Here is a 5886-nt window from a genome sequence, read left to right on the forward strand (position 1 = left end):
TGGGCTGCGGCGGGCGTTCGGATGCGCTTAGATACTTACATATTTTCACATGTGCCGTTGCGTGCCCATATATATGTGCTGCGGCGGGCGTTTGTATGTGTTTTGTATGCGTTCCGATGCTTTTGCATGTGCTGCCGTGTGCATATTAACGCTTTTGATTCTTTTTTCGATTGTACACACGTTTATGTACTTCATATTCACACCTTTCAAATAACTTTTTCACAGTTTATACTTGCATGGTTATTTATCCATGCTTATACTTACAATCTCATCACTTCATTTCGTTTTTACAATTCAGCATTTATTATGACCACGTGCATTTCACATACATCTATATTGAGGCAGATCCATTCACATCCAATGATTTGGGTTTTGCACACTACTTGTCACTTCATATAAATAATTTTCTTTGTAAATTTTTTATTAATTCATTTTTTTTTACACTGCTATTATAGATGTGTCCTCCTCGATCCATCCCTTTTGGGATGTGGCCGGAGGTTTTGCTTTTGTGTTTGCAATGCACTGTAGTTCACATTGGACTTAAGCCTCATACACACGATAGGACTTTGTACAAACTTTCCCGTGGATTTTTGTACAAAGGGCGTCGGCCGTGAACTTGTATTGCATACACACAGCAGGACTTTTTTAGCCAACTTTCACCAAATCATGTGGTTTTTCTGCTCTTTACCGCCACCTTTGGTCAACTTCTGTATTGTTGTCTGATCTTTTGCATTGGTTCTGAGTATGCGTGTTTGTACTTTGTACAAAAGTCTGATGGTTTTCTGTACACACGATCAGACTTTGCTCCATCGGACTTTTGTTGCCAGAACGTTTGCCCGTTCGCACAGCCAACAAAAGTCTGATGAAAACCAAAAAAGTTTGTCCTATGGAGCGTACACAGGGTCGGATGTTGCTCCAAAACAGCTAATTTGCATGTTTGTTGTCAAAAAGTCTGATCGTGTGTATGGGCCTTTACACTGAGAGCTTTCATCGTCTTGCATTAGGATTAAGAGGCTGAGGTGGACAGGCACCAGGTGATGTCTCTTTTGTTTGATTGATTCATCGCCTGGCCCCGCCCACTATCATATTGCAACACTCTATATATTTATTTGTTGTCTGCCACCATGTTAACCAGCTATGAGTAAGCACTAGCCTTAGTGCGAAACACGTCAGCGGTTAGCATCTTTCGCTGTGATGTCATTTGCTGTGTCCTAAATATTATTTGAATAAAGCATCGTTTTAGCATTGAAGTGCGGCCGTCCAGAGTTCTGTAGATTTATGTTAGTTGTGGGTGGGTGGTTTATTCTGTGCTCTGGCCAGCAAGTGGCAGTAGATTTATGTTAGTTGTGGGTGGGTGATTTATTCTGTGCCCAGCCAGCAGGTGGCAGTAGATTTATGTTAGTTGTGGGTGGGTGGTTTATTCTTTGCTTGGCCAGCAGGTGGCGGTAGATTTATGTTAGTTGTGGGTGGGTGGTTTATTCTGTGCTCGGCCAGCAGGTGGCAGTAAATTTATGTTAGTTGGGGGTGGGTGGTTTATGCTGTGCTCTGGCCAGCAAGTGGCGGTAGATTTATGTTAGTTGTGAGTGGGTGGTTTATTCTGCGCTCGACCAGCAGGTGGCGGTAGATTTATGTTAGTTGTGGGTGGGTGCTTTATTCTGTGCTCTGTCCAGCAGGTGGCAGTAGATTTATGTTAGTTGTGGGTGGGTGGTTTATTCTGCGCTTGACCAGCAGGTGGCAGTAGATTTATGTTAGTTGGGGGTGGGTGGTTTATTCTATGCTCAGCCAGCAGGTGGCGGTAGATTTATGTTAGTTGTGGGTGGGTGGTTTATTCTGCGCTTGACCAGCAGGTGGCAGTAGATTTATGTTAGTTGTGGGTGGGTGGTGTAGTCTGTGCCCAGCCAGCAGGTGGCAGTAGATTTATGTTAGTTGTGGGTGGGTTTTTTATTCTGCGCTCGACCAGCAGGTGGCGGTAGATTTATGTTAGTTGTGGGTGGGTGGTTTATTCTGTGCTCTGGCCAGCAGGTGGCAGTAGATTTATGTTAGTTGTGAGTGGGTGGTTTATGCTGTGCTCAGCCAGCAGGTGGCAATAGATTTATGTTAGTTGGGGGTGGGTGGTTTATTCTGTGCTTGGCCAGCAGTTGGCAGTAGATTTATGTTAGTTGGGGGTGGGTGTTTTATTCTGTGCTTGGCCAGCAGGTGGCGGTAGATTTATGTTAGTTGGGGGTGGGTGGTTTATTCTGTGCTCTGGCCAGCAGGTGGCAATAGATTTATATTAGTTGGGGGTGGGTGGTTTATTCTGTGCTCTGGCCAGCAGGTGGCAATAGATTTATATTAGTTGGGGGTGGGTGGTTTATTCTGTGCTCTGGCCAGCAGGTGGCGGTAGATTTATGTTAGTTGTGAGTGGGTGGTTTATGCTGTGCTCAGCCAGCAGGTGGCAGGATGCTGGCATTGGAGGTGGATGCTGCATTCTTTCCTACAGTCAGCTGGTGGTGGTGTGAAGTCTGAAGAAGGGGTTTACAGCATCTATAATAACTTAATTAGCCATCAAGGATCATCACTTAAACTCCTAACGTACTGCAGTAATCAGTGAATAAGGCAGTACAGTACGTACACTGCTACTGCCAAGAAGGAAATCATAGAAATGTATTGGTATAACATTCATAATATGTTGCTGCTGTTTAAATAGGGGTTATAAAACAGTTGAAGTTGTCCACTGTAGCTGATATTATTGGTGCATGGTCTGTATTGTGTAGTATGATGTTCTACCTAGAGAACAATCCGAATTTTTGTATTCTTGGCAACCACTTTGTATTTTTCTCTGCAATTTTTCCTAATGGCCTTCAGGACCCCTGAGATTAAGCCGGGATTGCAGTCCCCACCCTGATGATTGACTGAGCGGTGTGATCATTCAACCTCCACCTTATGATGTCCAATGTGCTCCAAAAACAATCAGATAACCCACTTTCTATGAACAAGCTGAAAAGATGCCCCCCCCCCCCCCCCCGTGTACTGTATATGTGATATTGTGTGCCTATGGAGGAGGTGAAAGAGGAAGCTGCGGACACACGGTTCTCAGAAAGTCCATTCTGTTGTAACCGTCTCTATTTATAGAATGTTGGAAATCTGGTGATGTTTAAAACATTATTATGGTTGGATGGTGAGCCGAGAACAGGGCGAGAAACTAGATCCTAAACAAGCCTCCCCGTGTGCAATGACACAGGTAAGGGTTCTGCTCTGTGTTATTCCTATCTATATGTATATTTATATTTGTATCTGTATATCAGTATATCTACCTATATGAAGAGAAAATTGCCAGGCTTGAACCTCCCACTCAGCTACATAAATCTACTGTCGGGTTCTGACGTACTGTTTGGTACGTATAGAAGAGCCCTGGGGCCATCATAAAAAAAAAAAAAAAACAGAATTATGTTTTTGAAAAATAAAAAAATTCTGGATTCTGAGTTTGAAAGTCATAATTCTGAGTTTGAAAGTCATAATTCTGAGTTTGAAAGTCATAATTCTGAGTTTGAAAGTCATAATTCTGAGTTTGAAAGTCATAATTCTGAGATTTAAAGTCATAATTCTGAGATTTAAAGTCAGAATTCTGAGATTCAAATTCAGAATTGTAAGTTTAAAATATTTTTTTACAGAATTCTGAGTTTGAAAGTCAGAATTCTGAGATTCAAAGTCAGAATTCTGAGTTTGAAAGTCAGAATTGTAAGTTTAAAAAAATATATATTTTTACAGAATTCTGAGTTTGAAAGTCAGAATAATGAGATTCAAAGTCAGAATTCTGAGATTCAAAGTCAGAATTGTAAGTTTAAAATATTTTTTTTACAGAATTCTGAGTTTGAAAGTCAGAATTCTGAGTTTCAAAGTCAGAATTCTGAGATTCAAAGTCAGAATTGTAAGTTTAAAAAAATATATATTTTTACAGAATTCTGAGTTTGAAAGTCAGAATAATGAGATTCAAAGTCAGAATTCTGAGATTCAAAGTCAGAATTCTGAGATTCAAAGTCAGAATTGTAAGTTTAAAATATTTTTTTACAGAATTCTGAGTTTGAAAGTCAGAATTCTGAGTTTGAAAGTCAGAATTCTGAGTTTGAAAGTCAGAATTCTGAGATTCAAAGTCAGAATTGTAAGTTTTAAAAAATATATATTTTTACAGAATTCTGAGTTTGAAAGTCAGAATAATGAGATTCAAAGTCAGAATTCTGAGATTCAAAGTCAGAATTCTGAGTTTAAAAGTCAGAATTCTGAGTTTAAAAGTCAGAATTCTGAGATTCAAAGTCATAATTTTGAGTTTAAAAGTCAGAATTCTGAGATTCAAAGTCAAGGCAGCAGAGGAGAAGAGTTAACTTTTCCTTTAGTGTAGCAACTGATCACATACATCCAGCGGTAGCCCTAGGCTTTGTGAGGCCTTAGGCATCATTTAGACATGAGGCCCCACTCAAGCCCATAATGGATAAAAAAAATTCAAGCAAGTAAAAATGGCTGCAGAAAGGTGTGTGGATCTAGCACACAGGCCATCGGCCCCACTTCCGGGGGAATCCCCCCTCACCCATCAGACATATGCAGCCAATACATCTGGGACCCAGCAAGGTGACAACCTGTTTAGGATTTTCCCCTGTGCCTTGGAGAATGGGAAGGGGGTGTCACTGAATCATTCCACATCCACAGATGAAGGAGAGTGGGGGGATCCCAGCGCAGAGAGAGGGAGAGGGAAGAGAGAGACGGGGATAGAGAGAGGAAGGAGAGGAAGGGTGAGAGGGGGGAGGGAGAGGGCGGAAAAGAGAATGAGGGAGAGGGAGGGAGAGGGGGAGAGAGAGGTAGAGATGGGGGAGAGAGTGGGAGGGGGAGAGAGAGAGAGGAAGAGAGAGTGAAGGAGGGAGAGAGGGGAAGGGGAGAGGGAGAGAGAGTGAGGGGAAAGAGATAGAGGGGGAGAGAGAGAGGGAGGGAGAGAGTGATGGAGAGGAAAGGAGAGAGAGAGGAAGGGGGAGAGGGAGGGGGAGAGAGAGAGAGAGGAAAAGAGAATGAGGGAGAGAGAGGGGAAGGGGAGAGAGGGAGGGATGGGAGAGAGAGAGTGGGAGGGTGGGTGGGGGGCTGAGGGAGGGGGAGAGAGAGAGAGGAAGAGAGTGAGGGAGGGAGAGAGAGAGGGGGGAGTTAGAGAGGGAGGGATGGGGAGAGAGAGAGGGGAAGAGAGAGTGAGGGAGAGGGAGGAAGGGGGACAGGGAGAGAGAGAGGAAGGGGGAGAGAGAGTGAGGGGGAAGAGAGGAGAGAGAGAGAGAGAGAGAGAGAGAGAGAGAGAGAGAGAGAGAGAGAGGGAGGGTGAGAGGAAGGAAAATAGAATGATAGGTGGAGGGGGAGAGAGAGGAAAGGATGGGGGAGAGAGTGGGAGGGTGAGGGAGGGAGCGAGAGGGGGAGATGGGGAGAGAGAAGGAGAGAGAGAGAGAGAGGAAGAGAGTGAGGGAGAAGGGGGAGGGAGGGGGAGAGAGAGGGAGGGAGTGAGGGGGAAGAGAGAGAGGGAGGGGAGAGAGAGGAGGGAGAGAAAGGGAGGGAGTGAAGAGAGGGAGGGGGAGAGAGAGGGAGGGAGGGAGGGGGGAGAGAGTGGGATGGTGGGGGTGGGAGGGGTGAGGGAGGGAGTGAGAGGGGGAGATGGGGAGAGGGAGGGAGAGAGTGAGGGAGGGGGAGAGAGAGAGAGGAGGGGGAGAGAGAGGGAGGGAGAGAGGGGGAGAGAGAGGGGAGAGAGTGAGGGAGGGGGGAGAGAGAGAGAGGTAGGGGGAGGGGTGAGAGGGAGGGAGGGCGAGAGAGGGGGCTGGGAGGGGGAGAGAGAGAGGGGGAGGTGGAGGGAGTGAGAGGGGAGAGAGGGATGAAGGGGGAGAGAGA

At 45.2% G+C, this 5886-nt stretch overlaps 1 protein-coding gene across 2 annotated transcripts in view; it reads left to right on the forward strand.

The window, feature by feature from the left end:
* The first annotated feature begins 3074 nt into the window (after positions 1-3074).
* Positions 3075-5886, forward strand: part of LOC143927233 (transient receptor potential cation channel subfamily M member 2-like) — a 228756-nt gene continuing 225944 nt past the window's right edge. For both annotated transcript variants that reach the window (XM_077451228.1, XM_077451229.1), the window contains exon 1: positions 3075-3220. The gene's annotated coding sequence lies outside the window, so the exon portion shown is untranslated. The remainder of the gene's footprint in view (positions 3221-5886) is intronic.

Source organism: Lithobates pipiens, unplaced genomic scaffold (genome assembly GCF_037356315.1).
Source record: "Lithobates pipiens isolate NorthernLeopardFrog02 unplaced genomic scaffold, aLitPip1_a1.2 Scaffold_23, whole genome shotgun sequence".
NCBI lineage: Eukaryota > Metazoa > Chordata > Amphibia > Anura > Ranidae > Lithobates > Lithobates pipiens.